This window comes from Sminthopsis crassicaudata, chromosome X (assembly GCF_048593235.1).
Source record: "Sminthopsis crassicaudata isolate SCR6 chromosome X, ASM4859323v1, whole genome shotgun sequence".
NCBI lineage: Eukaryota > Metazoa > Chordata > Mammalia > Dasyuromorphia > Dasyuridae > Sminthopsis > Sminthopsis crassicaudata.
The window spans coordinates 49,140,860-49,163,440 of NC_133623.1; the positions used below are offsets into that span (position 1 = coordinate 49,140,860).

Here is a 22,581-nt window from a genome sequence, read left to right on the forward strand (position 1 = left end):
CCCTCCGGTCTGAGCTGTGTGAGCTGCCTGTCTTGCTCTGGCTGTCTGCCCTCAGTCTGCGCCCAGTCTGATTGACCCTCCCCCGAACAAACACAGACCTTTTCTGGCGACTTTCAAGGATGTCTTCTCTTGGTGATAATTTGTGGATTTCTTTCTGGGTCAAGCATTAAGTCAGAGGCTTGTCATGAAGTAAGTTCTGAGAGAAAACGAGGAGCTCAAGCAGCTGTCTGCCTCCACGCCGCCATCTTGGCCGGTGAGATGTGACTCTTGAGATGTAGCAGCATCCCATGTACAGGATGCTCCATCACATGAGACCCCCCCCAAGAAGACTATTTGTTCATTCCTTTAGCAGGACTGTTTTTACTCAAGGAACTGGCCAGGTTTCCAGGGTAAACACTGGCCTGCAATAAAGGATACTCACTGATTAATACACAAGAAAGGATGGCCTTCCAACTTCTTGGTGTTTTCCTTTTTTTTTTCACATTGGATAACATAAAGCATGTTCGCATATTCTCAGCAGAAAGTTATATAAAAGACAGAGCTGAGACGCATTTAACCTTCCTTACATGCAGAGAAAGTACAAATACCTGTCCCTCTGTAAGTGGTACAGTACCCCATATGCTTCTGTTTGTGGATAACATTGTTCTGATTGTGTCAGAATTTAGAATGCCATGGGGTCTCCTAAATGAGATCAACAATAGCTCTCAATATTTCGGCATAAAAAATCCATTAAAACATTAAGGGCATGAAAAAGTCCATTTTTTAGTTTTAATATGTCATTTGATTGAACTACTGTATCAATATAAATAATTTAGATATTCTAGATGCATGCTGAACTGGTTCCAGAGGAGAAATAATTAGGCAATACACTGGATCAAATATGGGGAATTAAACAGTAATTGTTCCCTGAAATAAAAACCTTAAGAATCAGGAAGACCTGGGTTCAAGTAGGGCCTCTGACACATGCCAGGTGTGTTATCAACACAAATCGCCTCTCATCTCAGGCAGCTTGTTAGTTGTTGCTGTTGCTGCTGTTGTTTTTCAACTTCAATACTATTTTAATTTTCCAATTATATATAAAGATAGTTACCATCATTTATTAAAGGATTTCTTTTGTTCAAAGGCATCTCAGTAGCAGGTTATATTCAACTGCAACTAGAGAAGAGGGAAGGAAATTCTCTTTTTAAATCTCTTGGGTTGGGTGGTTTGTTACAAAGATTCCCATCTCTCTTCCTCCCTCCAGACCTTCCCCTCTCCCAGTTTCCTGCTTTTCTTGTAATTTTAGATACATTGGTATTATTTGTACAAAAACGTTTAAATTTTCCATTTTACCTCAAATTATCCATTTCACTTTGCCTTTATTTCTGGGTTTGGGTCATAAACTCTTTCCATATCCTTAGATCTGAAAAGTAATTTTTCCATTATCAAACGATTAATTTAGAATATCACCCTTTATGTCTAAATCATGACCACAATTTGAATGTAACTTGTTTTACAGGGTGAGAAGTTGATGTATATCTAATTTCTACTAGGCTACTTTTAAAGTTTCTCATCAGTTTTAATGAAATCGTGAGTTCTTGCCCTAAATGCTGGGATGCTTAGATTGATCAAAAACTGTGTTCATTTCCTTCTTAATGATATGTATCTAATCTGTTCTAGTGATCAACTTCCCTATTCCTTATCCAATACCAAATTGTTTGGATGATTATAGTTTTGCAGTAGAGTTTATATCTGATACTGTTAGGTCACCTTTAATTTCTTTTCTTTTTTATTAATTCTTTTGATATTCTTAACCTTTTATTTCTCTAGGTGCATTTTACTATGTTTTATCTCTTTATAAAGTCATTCTTTGGTAGTTTGATTAGCATTACACTGAATTACTAAATCAATTTAGGTAATATTGTCATTTTTATAATATCAACTTGACCTACCTATAGGCAATGAGCATTACTCCAATTATATAGAGCTCCATTTATATGAAGAGTCTATTTTAATTTTGTTCATGTAGTTGCTGTGAGTGTTCTGATGAGTAGACTCCCATGTATTTCTTAATCTTTGTAGTTATTTTAAATTTAATTTCTGCTAGGTTTTATTAGTAACAAATAGAAAGCCTGAATATTTATATGGAAAATATATATCCTTCAGCTTTATTGAAGTGTTTAATTATTTTTATTACTCCTTTAGTTGACATGCTAGTAAACCATCATACCTTCTGAAAAAATATTCTTTTCTTATTCTTTATCCTTATTCCTTCAATTCCTTCTTCTTGTCTTATTGCTATACCAAGCATTTCTAGTACAATATTGAATATTAATGGTGATTATAGACATTCTTGCTTCATCCTTGACTTTATTGGAAAGTCTTCTGGTATATCCCCATTAAAGACAATGGTAGCTCTTTGTTTAAATCAATTTTCCTTATTCTTCTAAGAAAAAGCACCATTTATTCTTGTGCTTTCTAGTGTGTTTTCTTTTTAAAAAAATCAATATTGCATTTTGTCAAAATTCTTTTCTGTATGTATTGAAATAATAATATCATTTTTGTTGATTTTATTGTTACATGGTTGCTTAGTTTTCCTAATATTAACCAGTCCAGTATTCCTGATATAAATGCCATTTCTTCATAGCATATGATTTTTACAATGCTATTAGCAGTCCCCTTGCTTAAATTTCATTAAAAGTTTTGCATCAATATACATTGAGAAAATTCATGTATAGTTTCCCCCCTCTGTTTTTACTCTCCTTGAATCAGGTATCAAGACCATATTGTGTCTTAAAATAAATTCAAACGAACTTCTTTATCTGTTGTTTTTTCCAAATAGTTTATGTAATATTGGAATTAATATTCTTTAAGTTTTTGGTATAATTCCGTTGTAAATACAAGTGGTGCTGGGTTTTTTGGATAAGGAGTTCATTTATGCATTATTTCATTTTTTAAAGTAGTATTATTTCAATATTTTATTTCCTTTTTTGGTTAATCTGGACACTTTATATTCTTGGAAATATTTATCTATTTCAGTTAATTCATGAATTATATTTGAATTGACCTAACATGGACAAGCAAAAGCTCTGTTTGACAAAAAGTCCCTCATGTGATTCCCTAGCCAATACTCATTAAATATTCAAGTGCAATCTTCTGGGCAGCCCCCATCTTATTTCTTTTATATATTATTTTTCTTCTTTTATTAATTTTCTTTTGTTACTTTATATTTTTGTAAATACTAATCCATATTATTCGTATGATTATTTTTTTTGGCAAGTAATTGGGCAAAATGGGTAATAATTACCTTAATTTTATGTTCATTTGGTTGTACATTCACCCCTTTCAATTTTGATGCTAGTAGTTTGATTTCCTTTACTATTTTTAAAATAAAATTACCCAATGGCTTATCTATTCCCCTCCCCCCAAAAAAAAACCCAGCTCCTATTTTCATTTGATAGCTTGATATTTTGTTATAAACTTTATTACCATAATTTTTACTTTGGTATTTATTTATAAAGGTGTAAGTTTGTTTTTAGTGAGATACACAATATGTTGCTCTTCCTTTTTCTCTCTTTTATTTATTTATTTATTTATTTTTTAATTATATATTTTTTATAATATTATCCCTTGTATTCATTTTTCCAAATTATCCCCCCCCACCCTTTGTTCCCTCCCCCCGATGACAGGCAATCCCATATATTTTACATGTGTTACAATAAAGTCTAGGTACAATACATGTGTGTGAATATCATTTTCTTGTTGCACAATAAACATTAGAATCCGAAGGTACATGCAACCTGGGCAGACAGATATTAGTGCTAACAATTTACATTCACTTCCCAGTGTTTCTTCTCTGGGTGTAGCTACCTCTGTCTATCATTGATCAATGGAAGTGAGTTGGATCTTCTTTATGTTGAAGATTTCCACTTCCATCAGAATACATCCTCATACAGTATTGTTGAAGTGTACAGTGATCTTCTGGTTCTGCTCATTTCACTCAGCATCAGTTGATTTAAGTCTCTCTAAGCCTCTCTGTATTCCTCCTGCTGGTCATTTCTTACAGAGCAATAATATTCCATAACCTTCATATACCACAATTTACCCAACCATTCTCCAACTGATGGACATCCATTCATCTTCCAGTTTCTAGCTACAACAAAAAGAGCTGCCACAAACATTTTGGCACATATATGTCTCTTTCTGCTCTTTAGTATTTCTTTGGGATATAATCCCAGTAGTAACGCTGCTGGGTCAAAGGGTATGCACAGTTTGACAACTTTTTGGGCATAATTCCAGATTGCTCTCCAGAATGGCTGGATTATTTCGCAACTCCACCAGCAATGTATTAGTGTCCCAGTTTTCCCACATTCCCTCCAACATTTATCATTATTTGTTGCTGTCATCTTATCCAATCTGACAGGTGTGTAGTGGTATCTCAGAGTGGTCTTAATTTGCATTTCTCTGATCAGTAGTGATTTGGAACACTCTTTCATGTGAGTGGATATAGTTTCAAATTCTTCCTCTGTTTTCTCTCTTTTATTGATATAACCATTTACACATATCGATTTTCTTCTGAGTATTATTTTGGCTGAATCTCAAAAATTTTGGTGTTGTCTCATTGTTATCATTATTTTTAATAAAATCTTTGGGGGTCAGCTGGGTGGCACTGTGGATAGAGCACCAGCCCTGAAGTCAGGAGCACCTGAGTTCTAATCTGGCCTCAGACACTTTTTTAAATAAAGTCTAATGATATATAGACTTACTAAGTCTCTTTTAGAAGTTGAATCTTTTAACTTTTTGATTGAGCAGCATTAAGATATTATTTTACATGAATTTACATGAATGACATTCATAAAGTATTTACCTTATTCCAAGACTGAAATGGATTTGTGATCTTAATTCTAGAGTTCTTCCAGTGATGCAGATTACAACCCCTTCATGTTTATCTACTCTATATAACTCTTGTCTATATATTTCCATACATTTACCATGGATGTCTACCTAGATGTGCTGGAGACTTTCTTTATTTTCACTTTACATGGTTAAAAAAAAACAGTCATTATTCATTTGTTTATCACTTGTTCTTTCTATGTAACTAGCACTTTTTTCTCTGTATCATAAAATTCCTTATGTTATCTTTTACTCCTAATCTTTGAAGTGATTCACTGATTGCACCTAGCAGCCTTCATGTACTTTCGTAATCATTGTGCACCCGTCCATTGTCTTCTGTGTGATACTTATTTTTAATTCTTCACAGGCAATTGTATTTCCTGACTACCACTGTTATACAATGGACAAATTGAGAAAAAAGGTATATTATACCAGCTCAAAACTGAGTCAGAGGCTTATCTTTATCGTAGGTCATCTGAATAGCTAAATAAACCTGAAGTTTGATGGAATAAGTTGATGGTCAAGGAAAGTAAATATGTTACTATTTTCTGTATTCAAAGAAGTAAGTAAAATGAGATGATTCAGTGTGTTCCTAGAAGATATTGAAAATATGATTACATTTTAATATGCCAACCTCAATTATCAATAGCATAGCATATGCCAGATACATCACTTAGTGCGGTGGATAACAATTAAAAAGCAAACAGGCCTGTCCTCAAGGAACTTGGGTTTCATGGTGTTCATTTTTGTGAGAGAATGAAACAAGAAAACGTTGTCTTTTCTGTTGTAATTATCTTCAACTATACCTTATTTTGAAAACATATTTACTTAACTGTATATGTTATCCAGAAGCAATAGAAAACTTATTATAGTAGAAATTTGATGTTTTGCTTCCATTCAAAGAATTTTGGTTTTGGTTTACGGTTTTTAATTGAAAAGATTATCCTTCATGAACTAATTTATGTTGTTCCCTAACATAGGAACTCAAATATATGATGCAAAATAGGCAGAGATATTCTAGAATCAATTTTAACTTGCTCTTGAGAGCCATTTGTTAAATTTTGTATGAGTATCAAAGCCTCAGAAATCACCAGACACTACAAATCAAGGATTTATTTTTCCTGATTAGGCTTAAAGAAACAATGGAGGAAATATTAGTAATGCAGATGAAACTGAAAAATGTCTTGCATATATTTTTGCCCAGAGGGTTAATTTTAAAATAAAGGCATTACTTCCATACTCCTGCAAATATCATAGAAAGGTAATTAAGAAAAAAAATCCCAACAACATTAAACTCTTGATTTGTTACTTAATCCGAAGTGTAAGCATAATTTAACCAGAACCTCAAACATTTTGTTTATTGAATTATGTTCATGGTCAAGACTGAATATACTTGTATACTAAGTCAGCAAATGTTAAATTAAATGATATGGCTTTGATTTCTTTCTTCTCAGAAGAGTATACTTGAAGAAAAGTAATATAAAATAAAAGTGATAATAATTATTTAGATTTTTTTTCAACTAGTATTTTTTTTTCTCTTGAAAGCATGCAGCCCAATATTTTCCTTGGCATCAGTGAAGGGTCAGCTCAGTAGAGGAAATGGTACTATGAACTCACAGGAGACCACACAGAACCTTTTGTGACAGCTGAAGCAATGCATCTCGGAGTAGGTTGGGCTTCAACAGGTTATTCGCCCTATCCTGGGGGTGGTGAAGAATGGGGTGGAAATGTGTTGGAGATGATTTGTTCTCCTACAGATTTCATGGACTTTATCTATGGTCAAGTAAATATCGTATGGTTTCACAAAGTTTGAAAGGAAGCTTTTTTGTCCTTATATTAATTTATGCAACTTGGAAATGCACACATTCTACCTCTCGTTATATATAGTATGCAAACATCTGATATTTGAAGAATGTATTAACTTTAGTAAAAGCCAAAATTTGTTCAGATGGAGGACAATAGAAAGATACTAAAATTAAAACATTTTCTTTTAAATGTTACGGTGTACATGAATAATGGGCATGTACATGTATATTTAAATAATTCCAATTTGTTTTAATTTGAGACTCTAACTATTTTAAACTTTCAGTGATGTACCCATATTTTGTGATTTCCAACTTAAAGAGATATAGCTATATACTAATTTCTAGCAAGATAATCCAAGAATAAATTCAGAAATAATGTAAAGATACTTCAGAACAACAAAGACAATTAATAGAAATTGAATTAACAGTGAATTTCATCAGCTAAACAGCTTACTGTTATTTTATTTTTAGGTAAACTTAAAAATTTATTTTTAACACAAATCGCTTTATGAATTATGTTGGGAGAGAAAAATCAGAACAAAAAGGAAAAACCATGGGAGAAAAAAAAACAACAAAAAGAAATGAGCATACTGTAGACTTACAGTTAGGAAAACAAGTTAAAAATCTTGACTGACATACTTGTTGATTTTGTGCCTCTAGATAAGTTACTTAAGCTCTACCTTCCTTAAATTTCCTCATCTGTAAAAAGAAGATGATATTAATTGTTTTTTGATGCAATAATATTGATAAAATAGCTTTACAAACCTTAAAATACAATATAAATTCTGTCTATTATTTATTACTTTTTCACCGTCATGAAATCATTTTGATATTTAAAGCTTTATAATAATTTGAACTTTGAAGGTACTATTCCATTCATACATTTCTGTCATTATTTTCCTTAATATACACCTACTTTTATTCTGTTATTCTGGTTCCTTTCTGTTATTATTTTGTCAAGATCTTGTAGGTTAATTGATAGAGGATGAAATGTATAAATTAATTTTTGTCATGAAAATGGGGTATGGGAGCATAGAAACACTGAACCCCATATATATTGGAGTTTTAGGACTATCTTTTTTTTTTTTTTTTTTTAAATTATATATATATATATATTTTATAATATTATCCCTTGTATTCATTTTTCCAAATTACCCCCCCTCCCTCTATTCCCTCCCCCCGACGACAGGCAATACCATACATTTTACATGTGTTACAATATAGTCTAGGTACAATACATGTGTGCGAATATCATTTTCTTGTTGCACAATAAACATTAGAATCCGAAGGTACATGCAACCTGGGCAGACAGATATTAGTGCTAACAATTTTCATTCCCCTCCCAGTGTTTCTTCTCTGGGTGCAGCTACCCCTGTCCATCATTGATCAACTGGAAGTGAGTTGGATCTTCTTTATGTTGAAGATTTCCACTTCCATCAGAATACATCCCCATACAGTATTGTTGTTGAAGTGTACAGTGATCTTCTGGTTCTGCTCATTTCACTCAGCATCAGTTGATTTAAGTCTCTCCAGGCCTCTCTATATTCCTCCTGCTGGTCATTTCTTACCGAGCAATAATATTCCATAACCTTCATATACCACAATTTACCCAACCATTCTCCAACCGATGGACATCCATTCATCTTCCAGTTTCTAGCTACAACAAAAAGAGCTGCCACAAACATTTTGGCACATATATGTAGGACTATCTTTACACAGGACACCAAATGTTGGGGAGAAGAAACTTGAATCCCCAAAGTATATTGAAATCTTGCTCTGGTATCACAGATTTTCTCAAAAGAATTTGTAGATTTAGATCTTCTCCAAATCAACAGGAAAAGATTCTATTATTATGCCATTGATATCTTGCTATGGGGGGCTTTAATTCTAAGGCTCCTTGACAACCAAGAGGAAGGCTAGAAGCTCCAGGAGAGTCCCTCCCTTCCCTACCTCTGCACAGAAAAGCCCAGCATGCATTTCCCAGACTCCTGAGTTCTGAGGCCCTCCTTTTGGGAGCCAAAGGCTTTGGCCCAGGTGTCTCTCCCCCCTAAGTGGGCCTGCCCAGGTGTCTCTCCCCCCTAAGTGGGCCTTACCCTTAGACAAATTGTTCTGAGAATCAGGCTGACCACAGGTGGGCATGATCCTTCCAAGAATCAGCTGACCATAGAATGTTCCAACATTGTGTATGTTCCAACATTGTGTATCCTAACTGCAAAATGTTCCTGTTCATTGAACCAGCCATTCCCATGTTCCTTTCCCAGGCCCAACCCTGCTTATCTTTCTCATACTTTTTGCTATATAGGCTGTACCCCAAGAACAATAAACTGAGACCTTGACAAGAATCTGCTTGGTCTCACTCTTCTTTCTCGCCCGTTTCTCTTTCAGGCTGGGTCCCCCTCGACTCCCCGAATAACTGTGCCCCAGTAGACTGGACAGGTGGCGCCCAATGCGGGGCTCAAGGTACAGACCCTTGCCGGACGGACCCCCTCCCAGAGAAGTCGTCGCGACCCCCATTGGAAGGACTACTTTCACCTCTCATGAGAGTTCCAGTCCTTGGTAAGTTTTGAATGGTCCGTCTTATAAGAAATGGTTACTAAGTTATTTAAAGTGCAGGCTTTTATAAAGGACCTTTAAGCATCCCTCAGGGCAAGAGGAGTTAGAGTAAAGAAAAAAGATTTGGTATAAGTTATCTAAAGAGCAGGTTTTTATAAAGGACCTTAAAGCATCCCTCAGAGAAAGAGGGGTTAGAGTAAAGAAAAAAGATTTAGCTAGGTAGTTTCTTTTGATAACTGAAACTTGTCCTTGGTTTCGGACCAGAACGGACCAGAGATTCATCCCCAGAAGCGGCAGAAAGTAGGCAGAGACCTAAATGATAAATAACAGAAGGAAGGGCCGAATGCTGTTCCCACAACTGCCTTCTCTTACTGGGGCTTGATTCATAATATTGTAGAATGGGCATCTAATGACCCTGACAAACAGCAGCTCTTATCAGTGGTGGAATTGCCTCCTCCCTTTTGGCCCCCCTCTGTTATCATAGAGATGACAGTCATTCAAAGAGAATCCCTTTATCCTCCCCTGCCTCAGGAAGCCCTGTCATCAGGTAATCTGCTAAATTGCTCAGCTCTCCACTGAACTTTCTTCCTTGCAAAATTCACTTACAAAGACCATCCTCCTCCAGGCTTCAAGTCCAGCCGCCCGTCCTCCTCACTGCCTTACAAGAAGGGCCCTCTTAGCAAATCAAAAAACCTGAAATTGGCCTTTTTACCTCTGCTGGAACTCTGCCTAGACTTCCTCTGGGACTTATTAGGTTTGCAATTACACTTGGCCGATCATTAATGAAGCTGGAGATGTTGCTAACTCCTTCTCTACAATCTCTGCCACTATCCCGTGTCTATCCCTAGGGGATTTTAAAAAATTGTCATTGACCTAAAAGATGTGTTTTTTCTCCATCCCTCTTCACCCAGAAGATTGCAAAGGCTTTGCTTTTAGCCTTCCCATAGTTAATTGTGTGGGCCCCTCCCCTCACTTTCAATGGAGGGTCTTCCCTCAGGGTATGGCTAATAGCCCAACCCTCTGTCAAAAATACTTGGCTCAGACTATGGATCCATTCAGGCTGTGTCATCCTGATGTGTATATCATCCACTACATGGATGACATTCTCTTAGCAGGACCCAATGAGCCACACCTCTCTCAGATTTGCCAGCTCCTTGTCTCTGCCCTCCAGACCCGGGGCCTCTTGATTTCTCCCAAAAAGATTCAAACCCAACCTCCTCAGCTGTTCTTAGGTTTTGAGCTATTTTCCAACAAAGTCCTTTCCCAAAAACTTCAATGGCGGATGGACTGTCTGCACACTCTCAATGATTTTCAGAAACTCTGTTTATTCACCTTAAGAAGCAATCACACCTGTGAAGCAGATATACAGAATAGTCTCTAGAGTAGCACTTCTGTGATTTAAGGTTTCTTAATTTCAGCTTTTTCTTGGAGAACTCGGGGAAATAATAGTAAATGTTCTGCTGCCCAACTTCATCTCTACTCTCCAGATAAATGATCAGATTAGACCATAGTGGTATTCTTTCCTTGTCATGGATTTAAGCTGGAACCATTTTTGTCATTGAAAAATTGGAAATGGAGGGCGGAGCCAAGATGGCGGAGAAGAAACACACGTCTCTGTGAACGTCCTCACTACCTCACAACCAGTTAGATAAATTAAGTCTCAGAATTAGCTCAGGACTGACAGATACCACAAGGACTGGAAGCACGACTTACCAGTTGAAGAGAATCTGGAGTTTCAACAGGAAAGGTCAGATCTCAGGGGAGGAATAAGAGAGACCAGCACAGACGGTGGGGTAGTGGCACACTGCGCCCATTGCAATGGGAAGGGCTCTGGGATCAGAGAAGCCACTGAGGTAAAGGAATCTAGCACAGGCTGTTAGCTCTTCTCTGCTAATTATTTAGCAGTTCAGAAGAGAAAGCCAAAATATTTTAAAACTCAGATTAGATTTTCCCCCATCCTGGGGGTGATTCAGCAGAACTCTTGGCACCAGGGGGTGTGGCCTCAGCTACCTCCTGAGAATAGTTAAGAGATTGACAAGTGGGTGGATAAAGCCCAAGGCAACACACACTGCTTAGCTTAGCTGGAGGGAGTGGAACTCAGCTCCAGGAAGTCCCAGAGAAGCGGAACCTTTGAACTAGGGACCTCGGTTTCTGGCAGACACTTCCAGTTTGAACACAGGGGCTTCTCACGTCACCTGCTGCAGACATCCACTCCCCACCCAGACACATAGGCTGGGCTTCCTGCTGTCTTTACTATTCTATGCCCTCGAAGCACAGTAGTGCTAATCACCTCTGAGGCACTTCCAGGGAGGGGGTGGGGAACTCTCTCCCAGAGCTCTATCTTAGCTCAGGCGCGGGGCCACTGCATCCATCCGGTCTGGGCGGAAGCTGGTAAAGAAGTAAATAATTTCCTACCCCAGGGACAGACCCCAAAAGATTTTTTTAAATATGAGCAAAAAAGGTAGACAAACTATAGATTCCTTCTATACAGAGAAAGAGCGGGTATCCAACCCCGAGGACGTTGACAGCAGAGAATCAGCAGACAACAACCTAAAGGGGAACGATTCCTGCCCCCCATCACATAACTCTCTCCTAGAAGAAGCTCTTAAAAAATTAAGGGAGTTTGAAGAAAAATGGGGAAAGGAAAGGGAAGCTATGATAGAGAATAACAACGTCCTGAAATTGGAGTTGGAAAAAATAAAGAATTCACAGGAGATGCAGGGAAACAAAATTTATGAATTAGAAAAGGTTAAAAAAACACAGGAAAGTAGGATTTCTGAATTGGAAAAGATAAAAAAGTCTCAAGAAAATAGAATTTCTGAATTGGAAAAAGAAAATAATTCTCAAAAAAAAATAAGGGAAATGGAAAAAAATTCAATAGAGCAAAATAATTCATTTAAAAACGAAATTGGGCATTTACAAAAAGAACTAAAAACTGTGAAAGAAGAAAATAACTCCTTTAAAGTCAGGATGGAACAAATAGAAATGAATGATTCACAGAGAACCCAAGAATCAGTCAAACAAAACAAAAAAAATGAGAAGCTGGAGAACAACGTCAAATACTTACTGGGAAAATCTATAGACCTGGAAAATAGATCTAGGAGAGATAATCTGCGGATTATTGGACTTCCAGAAAACTATGACCAAAAAAAGAGCCTAGATTCTATTTTACAGGAAATTATCAAAGAGAACTGTCCAGAGATAATAGAAACAGAAGGGAAAGTTGATGTGGAAAGAATTCATCGAACTCCTTCTGAAATAGACCCTAAAAAAAGAACACCACGGAATATTGTGGCTAAGCTGCAGAATTACCACACAAAGGAGAAAATCCTGCAAGCAGCTAGAAAAAAACAATTTAAATACCAAGGTGCCACAATAAGGGTCACCCAAGATCTGGCTGCCTCCACATTAAAAGATAGAAGGGCCTGGAACCTGATATTCTGTAAGGCAAAAGATCAAGGACTGCAACCAAGAATGAACTACCCAGGTAAGTTTAGCATCTTTTTCCATGGAAGAAGATGGTCATTCAATGAAAGAGAGGAATTCTTTATGTTTCTAAGAAAAAAACCAGACTTAAACAAAAAATTTGATCTATATCCACAAGACTGAAGAGAAACAGAAAAAGGTACACAGAACCCTTGAGAACTGTAACTCTGTTGTGGGTATATAAAAAATACTCAAGGATAATTTGATTTTACTGATATAAAAGAAAAAAAGGGGGGTGTGGTAAAGGGAAGGAGGTCGGTTCAGAAAAAGGGGAAGGAGTGATAAAAAGAGGGAAACTACATCCCAGGAAGAGACATAGAAAATACACCATATCTGAGGGAACTTAGTGAGGGGGAGAATCATTGTGTGAATCTTACTCTCATCAGGAGAGGCTCAAAGAGTAAATAATTAACATATTTGTTTTTCAGAGAATTTTCTCGCACCTCATTAAAAGGGGGGAGAGGAAAAGGGAAAAGGAAAAGGAGAATAAGTGAAGGGACTTGGAGGGAGGGGGGAGGGATCCTAAAAAAAAAAAAGAGGGAGGGTTGCGCGTCACAAGGGGGGTCTGTAAATTAAATATCGGGGAGGGGGATCAGGGGGGTCAAGGGAAAAAAGCATAATCTGGGGATAATACGATGGCAGGAAATACAGAATTAGTAATTTTAACTGTAAATGTAAATGGGATGAACGATCCCATCAAACGGAGACGGATAGCAGATTGGATCAAAAAGCAGAACCCTACAATATGTTGCCTACAGGAAACACACTTAAAGCAGGGAGATACATACAGAGTAAAGGTAAAAGGTTGGAACAGAGCCTATTATGCTTCAGGTAAAGCCAAAAAAGCAGGGGTAGCTATCCTTATCTCAGATCAAGCAAAAGCAGAAGTAGATCTCATTAAAAAAGATAAGGAAGGAAACTATATCCTGCTGAAAGGTAGCATAAATAATGAAGCCATATCAATACTAAACATATATGCACCAAGTGTTATAGCATCTAACTTTCTAAAGGAAAAGTTAAGAGAACTGCAAGAAGAAATAGACAGTAAAACTATAATAGTGGGAGATCTCAACCTTGCACTCTCAGATTTAGACAAATCAAACCACAAAACAAACAAGAAAGAAATTAAAAAAGTAAATAGAACATTAGAAAAACTAGGTATGATAGACATTTGGAGAAAACGGAATGGCAATAGGAAGGAATATACTTTCTTCTCAGCAGTTCATGGATCCTATACAAAAATTGACCATATATTAGGACATAAAGATCTCAAAATTAAATGTAGGAAGGCAGAAATAATAAATGCCTTCTTCTCAGATCACAATGCAATAAAAGCTACATTCAGTAAATGTTAGGGGTAAATAGACCAAAAAGTAATTGGAAACTGAATAATCTCATCTTAAAGAATGACTGGGTGAAAGAGCAAATTATAGAAACAATTAACAATTTCACCCAAGATAATGATAATGATGAGACATCATATCAAAATCTTTGGGATGCAGCTAAAGCGGTAATAAGGGGAAATTTTATATCTTTAGAGGCTTATTTGAAGAAAATTGAGAAAGAGAAGATTAACGAATTGGGCTTACAACTTAAAAGGCTAGAAACAGACCAAATTATAAACCCCCAACCAAAAATTAAACTTGAAATACAAAAATTAAAAGGAGAAATCAATAAAATTGAAAGTAAAAAAAACTATTGAATTAATAAATAAAACCAAGAGTTGGTTTTATGAAAAAGCCAATAAAATAGATAAACCTTTGGTAAATTTGATCAAAAAAAAGAAAGAGGAAAATCAAATTGATAGTCTTACAAATGAAAAGGGGGATCTTTCCACCAATGAAGAGGGAATTAGAGAAATAATAAGGAGTTACTTTGCCCAACTTTATGCCAATAAATTTGATAACTTAAGTGAAATGGATGACTTCCTCCAAAAATATAGGCTCCCTAGATTAACAGAGGAGGAGATAAATTGCTTAAATAGTCCCATTTCAGAAAAAGAAATAGAACAAGCTATGAATCAACTCCCCAGGAAAAAATCCCCAGGGCCAGATGGATTCACATGTGAATTCTACCAAACATTTAAAGAACAATTAGCCCCAATGTTATATAAATTATTTGAAAAAATAGGGGATGAAGGAGTCCTACCAAACTCCTTTTATGACACAGACATGGTACTGATACCTAAACCTGGTAGATCGAAAACTGAGAAAGAAAATTATAGACCAATCTCCTTAATGAATATTGATGCTAAAATCTTAAATAAGATATTAGCAAAAAGACTTCAGAAAATCATCTCCAAGATAATACACTATGATCAAGTAGGATTTATTCCAGGAATGCAGGGCTGGTTTAATATTAGGAAAACTATTAATATAATTGACCATATTAATAATCAAATTAATAAGAACCATATGATCATCTCAATAGATGCAGAAAAAAGCATTTGACAAAATCCAACATCCATTCCTACTAAAAACTCTTGAGAGTATAGGAATAAATGGACTATTCCTCAGAATAATCAGGAGCATATATTTAAGAACTTCAGTAAGCATAATATGCAATAGAAATAAACTGCAACCTTTCCCAGTAAGATCAGGAGTGAAACAAGGTTGCCCACTATCACCATTACTATTCAATATAGTACTAGAAATGCTAGCCTCGGCAATAAGAGCCGAGAAAGAGATTCAAGGAATTAGAGTAGGAAATGAGGAAATTAAACTATCACTTTTTGCAGATGACATGATGGTATACTTAGAGAACCCCAAAGACTCTGCTAAAAAGCTACTAGAAAGAATTCAAAATTTCAGCAAAGTGGCAGGATACAAAATAAATCCACATAAATCCTCGGCATTTTTATATATCACTAACAAAATGCAACAGCAAGAGATACAAAGAGAAATTCCATTCCAAACAAATGTTGAGAGTATAAAATATTTGGGAATCCATCTACCAAAGAAAAGTCAGGAATTATATGAGAAAAATTACAAAACACTTGCTGCAAAAATAAAGTCAGATTTAAATAATTGGAAAGACATTCAGTGCTCTTGGATAGGCCGAGCGAATATAATAAAGATGACAATACTCCCCAAACTAATCTATTTATTTAGTGCTATACCAATCAGACTCCCAAGAAACTATTTTAATGACCTAGAAAAAATAACAACAAAATTCATATGGAAGAATAAAATGTCAAGAATTGCAAGGGAACTAATGAAAAAAAACTCAGAGGAAGGTGGTCTAAGTGTACCTTATCTAAAGCTATATTATATAGCAGCAGTCACCAAAACCATTTGGTATTGGCTAAGAAATAGACCGGTAGATCAGTGGAACAGATTAGATACAAAGGACAAAAAAGGGTACATCTATAGCAATCTAATCTTTGACAAACCCAAAGATACCAACATTAGGGACAAAAATTCATTATTCGGAAAAAACTGTTGGGAAAACTGGAAATTAGTATGGCAGAAATTAGATATGGATCCACACTTAACACCATATACCAAGATAAGATCAAAATGGGTCCCTGATTTAGGCATAAAGAAGGAGATAATAAATAGATTAGAGGAACTGAGAATAGTCTACCTCTCAGACTTGTGGAGGAGGAAGGAATTTATGACCAGAGGAGAACTAGAGATCATTATTGATCACAAAATAGAAGATTTTGATTACATCAAACTAAAAAGTTTCTGTACAAATAATACTAATGCAAACAAGATTAGAAGGGAAGTAACAAATTGGGAAAATATTTTTAAAAACAAAGGTTCTGACAAAGGTCTCATTTCCAAAATATATAGAGAACTGACCATAATTTATAAGAAACCGAACCATTCTCCAATTGATAAATGGTCAAAGGATATGAACAGACAATTCTCCGAGGAAGAAATTGAAACTATATCCACTCACATGAAAGAGTGTTCCAAATCACTACTGATCAGAGAAATGCAAATTAAGACCACTCTGAGATACCACTACACACCTGTCAGATTGGCTAAGATGACAGGAACAAATAATGATGAATGTTGGAGGGGATGTGGGGAAATTGCGACACTAATACATTGCTGGTGGAGTTACGAAAGAATCCAGCCATTCTGGAGAGCAATCTGGAATTATGCCCAAAAAGTTATCAAACTGTGCATACCCTTTGACCCAGCAGAGCTACTACTGGGATTATATCCCAAAGAAATACTAAAGAGCAGAAAGAGATATATATGTGCCAAAATGTTTGTGGCAGCTCTTTTTGTTATAGCTAGAAACTGGAAGATGAATGGATGTCCATCAGTTGGAGAATGGTTGGGTAAATTGTGGTATATGAAGGTTATGGAATATTATTGCTCGGTAAGACATGACCAGCAGGAGGAATACAGAGAGGCCTGGAGAGAATTAAATCAACTGATGCTGAGTGAAATGAGCAGAACCAGAAGATCACTGTACACTTCAACAACAATACTGTATGAGGATGTATTCTGATGGAAGTGGAAATCTTCAACATAAAGAAGATCCAACTCACTTCCAGTTGATCAATGATGGACAGAGGTAGCTACACCCAGAGAAGAAACACTGGGAAGTGAATGTAAATTGTTAGCACTAATATCTGTCTGCCCAGGTTGCATGTACCTTCGGATTCTAATGTTTATTGTGCAACAAGAAAATGATATTCACACACACAAAAAAAAAAAAGAAATTGGAGTTGGTTCAAAAGATGGAGATTAGAATGATGAGGGGATTGGAGGCATTATCTAAAATGTTACTGAAGAAAATGGGGATGTATGGCCTATCAGGGTGTATTTGCATATTCAGGGTGTTTATTGATCTTGCCAATACATCAGTTGTTGTTTATTTTCTTGATAAATATAGCCATTTTTGAATCTTTCTGATGAAGTAAGAAACTTTGCTCAGGCAATGAAACCAATAGATCACTTTGATAACAAACATGTCAGTAGAGTCAATAAATCAATGAATATTGATCTATGAAAAAAAAAAAAAAAGAAAAATTGGAAATGAATTTTAATTTAGCTGCATAACAGACAAATCCTAGTGATTAAAAAGGGCATGGGGAAAAGAGGAATACAATTTGAGGGAGGAGGGATGGTGACTTTATTGGTCGGAATTCTCCATGCTAGAGAAATACAGCATCAGATATGTTGGCTACTAATGTGGCTGTCCTAACCCACTGTACTTGGGACTGGAGCTCTCTCTACAAACTTGGTGGTTATTGTTTGTCCTTCATTTTCAAAGAGGACCATGACAGCAGGGATGGGATATCATGACCTGCAAGCGAATTGGATTTAAGTGAGGGGGGCTGGAGAAGGTCACCTGCTGCCCTTTCCCGTCCAGAGCCCTCTGGGTCCAATGGTCCTCTATAGATCAGGAGGACTGGAGATGGCCCTGGATGTGTAATTACTGGTGCCATTGGAAAGGCTAGATATATGTTCATGTTAGTATAATGGAGCTTCTGGAGTCTCTCCAATCATATCTGGATGATGGACCAAAGAAGTGATGTGTTGAAAACCCCTTCTACCTCTACCTTTTCTGGGATATAGAGTATCAGGTAGGGGCTGATTACTTCATAAAGTATTTTCTTTAATTGTGATCCTTGCATTTTTCTGTGTGAAGATTCAAAATCCATAGAAAATTGTGGTTCAATTGTCATGCAATTTCCATTGATCTCTTTAGTAAATTGTTACTTGTGTTTTCATAGTTGACTGAAGTTACAAGTAGGAAGCACTTTAGAAATATTTTAGTAGACCTCATATTACAGATAGGGAGACTGAAATCTAAGTCGTTAAGTCATTCAGACATTAAGACTGAAGTAAGATTCAAATCCAAATTTTTGGAATCCTAAATCTATTGTTCTTTACATCAAAGCATGGGCCCTTCCACCATAGGATCTTTGTCACACTTGTCTTGCTTAAAAAATTTAGTAGATCTGTGTCTCAGAGTCTAAAAAAAAATCTTGAAATCTCTTGTACAAGACACATAATGCTGATGAACATTAGTCTTTCCTGATTCCTGAAAGTTTTAGAAATAGCTAGGAAAGGGCATTATCTCAAAATCGAGCACTTCAGGACGGGTTTTTACGAATAGTCTCCATCTAGATGAACATGAATAGTAGAATAAAATAACATGACCAGTTATTTGAATTGGCTGGGCAAGCTCTCTGCTGGTAAGGGCTAGAATTTTGTAAATTGGATCATTCTTTTACCTCTCCAAGTTCACCCTGAAATCTCATCTATTAACCTGTTTATGTTTTGAAGTCTACACCATGTATGAATATCACCAAGTATGCACAAGTCTTGTGCTAGGTTTTTGTGGGGGAGAGAGGTAAGATAATGTGGAGATCAGTTACTGTCCTCAAACATGTAATCTACCGGGAGAAGATTTTGAGATTATCAAGGGTTTTGAACGTCTGTTCATATCCTTTGACCATTTATCAATTGGAGAATGGTTTGATTTCTTATAAATTAGGGTCAGTTCTCTATATATTTTGGAAATGAGACCTTTGCAAATGTTCACTTTCTGAATGTTTCTACTTCACTTTGTCCCTGAAATAACTAGGGTTCATTCGATTTGCAAGCCTTTGAAAAAAAAGAAAGAAATGCAGGGATGACTCTAGGAGGTTTCCAGGGCTCAGAATCATTACATTGCTTTAATTCAGGCTTTCTTCCTAACACATCTTGACAGCTGGATTAAAATTTTTGCTTCAAGTGCAAATATCATAGTTAATTTGGGAACATGAAGAACAGTAGAGGGCACATGAGTGAAACTCCAAGATAGATCACATTAGGACACCAGGAAGATTTACCAAGAGATGAGAGAAAAACGCTCAGGGATCATGAAGAAGATGTCAAAGACAAACTTTACCTCAGGCTCCCCTCCACAGTGCAATGGAACTAGGCTGTCCATTAGATGATTTCTATACATAATTCTAGCCACCCTCTCAGCCTTTTCCATCTTTACATTGTTTGGTACCTAGTAATACTAAAATTATTCTAGATAAAGAAGACTTCTCTGAATTGGGCCTGCAAACCTAGTTTCCGTTTCTAGCAGTATTTCTATGAGAACATTGATTCTTTTCAAAAAATTGATTTGTAACAAATAACACAAACCATTTGTAAGGTGAGGAACTATCTATGAATAGAATTTGACTAGTTTCTTATAAATTGCTTCCATCTCTGTTTTACCAAACAAGAAAGGGAGAAGAAGGAGGAAATGGCTGCTAAGAGATTCATCTGAATACTTCACAATAAAAAGACATGGTAGCTGATGGATATTAGGAGATCTTGCCAGAAATAGAGATGAATTCCTATGAAAAAAAGATCTACAACTAACAGAATTTAAAATGTCTTACTATAGAATCTCTAAAAGGTGAAACTAGTTAACCACAATTTCAGTTTCAGAAGTTAGTTGCTAAGAGATAAAGGTAGGGTAGGACTTGAGATATTGCAAAATAATCTACAAAATCTTTTTTTAAAAAAAGGTTTTTACCCTCAAAACATATGCATGGATAATCTCTCAACTTTGACTCCTGCAGAGCTTCCCTTGCCAGACTTTCCCCTCCTTTTCCCCACCCAGATGGCAAGCGATCCAGTACATGTTAAACAATTCAAAATATATGTTCAATCCAATATGTGCTAACGTATTTGCACAATTCTCTTCCTGCACAAGAAAAATGAGATCAAAATAGAAAGAAAATGAGTCAGAAAACAAAAAGAAAACGAACAACAACAAAAAGTGAGGGTGCAAAATCTTCTTTCTATGGCAAAACAAACATTTAATAAACAGACAGAGTACATTGTTATAACTAGCATTGTTATTCATAGATGTTCAAGAACCATTGAGATTGATTATACTTCTTCTTTCATTGCAGAATTATTGGAAGTGTCCTTCCTGTGACAAAATATATCCTCCACTTCTACCCCATTGCCACAGATGTTGGACTTTGTGAGAAAATTGGCTTCCAGAGGAGAAAGGTGAGATTTTGGATAAAGGCACATTAGAAAATCCCACACAAGGGGAAAAAGGGGGCTTTGATGTTCCAGATTATAAGAACAATAAAATCAAGGACTCATGTGTTGAGGAAAGTGATGAAAAGATAGTACAGACATGAGACTCCCAAGAGAATGAGGATTATTCCCAGGCATCAACATCTAAAAGTATCATGTGTAGTAGTCAGGAAGATGCTGGAGAATTTGAGAGAAAAGAAGCACAAAGCAAAGAAAAATTATGGGATCTTTTCTTCCCTCTAGCACAGTAGAGCCCTGTGTCATCTGTCAGAACCAACCTCAAAATGGTTGCATTGTCCATGGAAGGACAGGACATCTTATGGCATGTTTTACATGTGCTAAGAAATCAAAAAGGAGAAATGAGCCTTGTCTAGTGTGCAGGCAGCCAATTCCAATGATTGTGTTAACTTATTTTCTCTAAATGTGTTGTACTAAAACTGGAACTGTAGAAACCTGTACATGAAACATTCTTAAGAATGTTCACACATGGCTGTGAAATTTATTTAAAATTTTATTTTTGTGCTTTTTTTTTCTGGAAAATGAGTATTTTAGTTATCTCTAGTTCAGTTTGCTTTTTGGAAAGAATTTTTTTATTCTTTTCCATGAAGAAAAAAAATGCGGTTACTAGGTTTTCCCATTTTTGCATTATTTTTATTAGTATTCATTTTTATTACTTATAGAAACAGCAGGGTATAGTGGATAGAATACTAGTCTGGACAGATCTAGGTTCAGATAACACATTGGACACTTGAAAGTAATTTGACTCAGGATAAATCACTCAATCAATCGATTCTTAAGATTTATTTTCTAAGTCAGATAATTTGAGAGTAAGTCATAAACACTTATATTGGGTTTGGGGAAACTATAGCTCATTTACTGTGTGCGTCATTAAGAATTACTAGTTTGAAGACTGACTATTTTTATTTGTTAAATAGTCCTCTTCTGGAGTTTGGGAGTGTCAGGATTTTTTAACAATTTGTGTAAATGATTTAATAAATATTATTGAAGTTTAATATTGTTGGGGAAAATGAGTGTTTTTGAGTTGCAAATAAGATACTCTTCAGATTTCTGATTCTTTGAAGTTTTATCTGGTCTGAGTTCCAAAAATATAGAAAATATCTGCTGATAAAAACCTGTTAGTTTATTTTCTACCTCAAGCTCCTTTGCTGTTGTGTATGTAAACACAATCTTTTGTGGAGTCCATTGTAATTCTTTCTTTTTCCATTCCTTTGCACCAGAAAGGACCACAGCAAGCAGATCTTTTTAACGCCTCCAGTGCTATTTAGCATTGACCTTTTGACTGAATACTAGCATATCCCAGACCTCCCTTAAAGTTCAGTTTTGAGTTGGAAAGTGTTTTTTTCCCCTACTAAGTTGAAAGTAATTCAGATATTTCTGAATGAATATATTATTTTGGTCTGGGAGTTGGAAAGTGTTTTTTTTTCCTACCAAGTTGAAAGTAATTCAGATATGACTAAATGAATATATTATTTTGGTCTCTTACAAGGCCTTGCGGAGGTGTCTTTGAGTTTTAATGTAAACTTAAATTGCAAGTTGCAGACATGAAAGCAAATTCTTATAGAATCTCCCCCCACCCCCAATTAAATATTTATTAGATTTATATTGTTGTTAAAGCATTTGCCATATATTTGATTTCAATGTGTTAATATTAGGGGGTATTAGTCTTGTTTATTTAAAATAGATAATTAATGTGAATTTCTACTTTTCCATGCCATTGAAGGTGAGCTTTTTTTTTTTTTTTATTATAGCATTTTATTGACAGAACAAAATCATGGGTAATTTTTACACCATTGTTCCTTGCACTCACTTCTGTTACACCTTTTTCCATCCCTTCCTCC

General features: G+C 35.8%; 1 pseudogene; it reads left to right on the forward strand.

Moving 5' to 3' along the window:
* Window positions 1–21,206, forward strand: part of LOC141549031 (E3 ubiquitin-protein ligase Mdm2-like) — a 36,697-nt pseudogene extending 15,491 nt beyond the window's left edge.
* The last annotated feature ends 1,375 nt before the right edge of the window (window positions 21,207–22,581 follow it).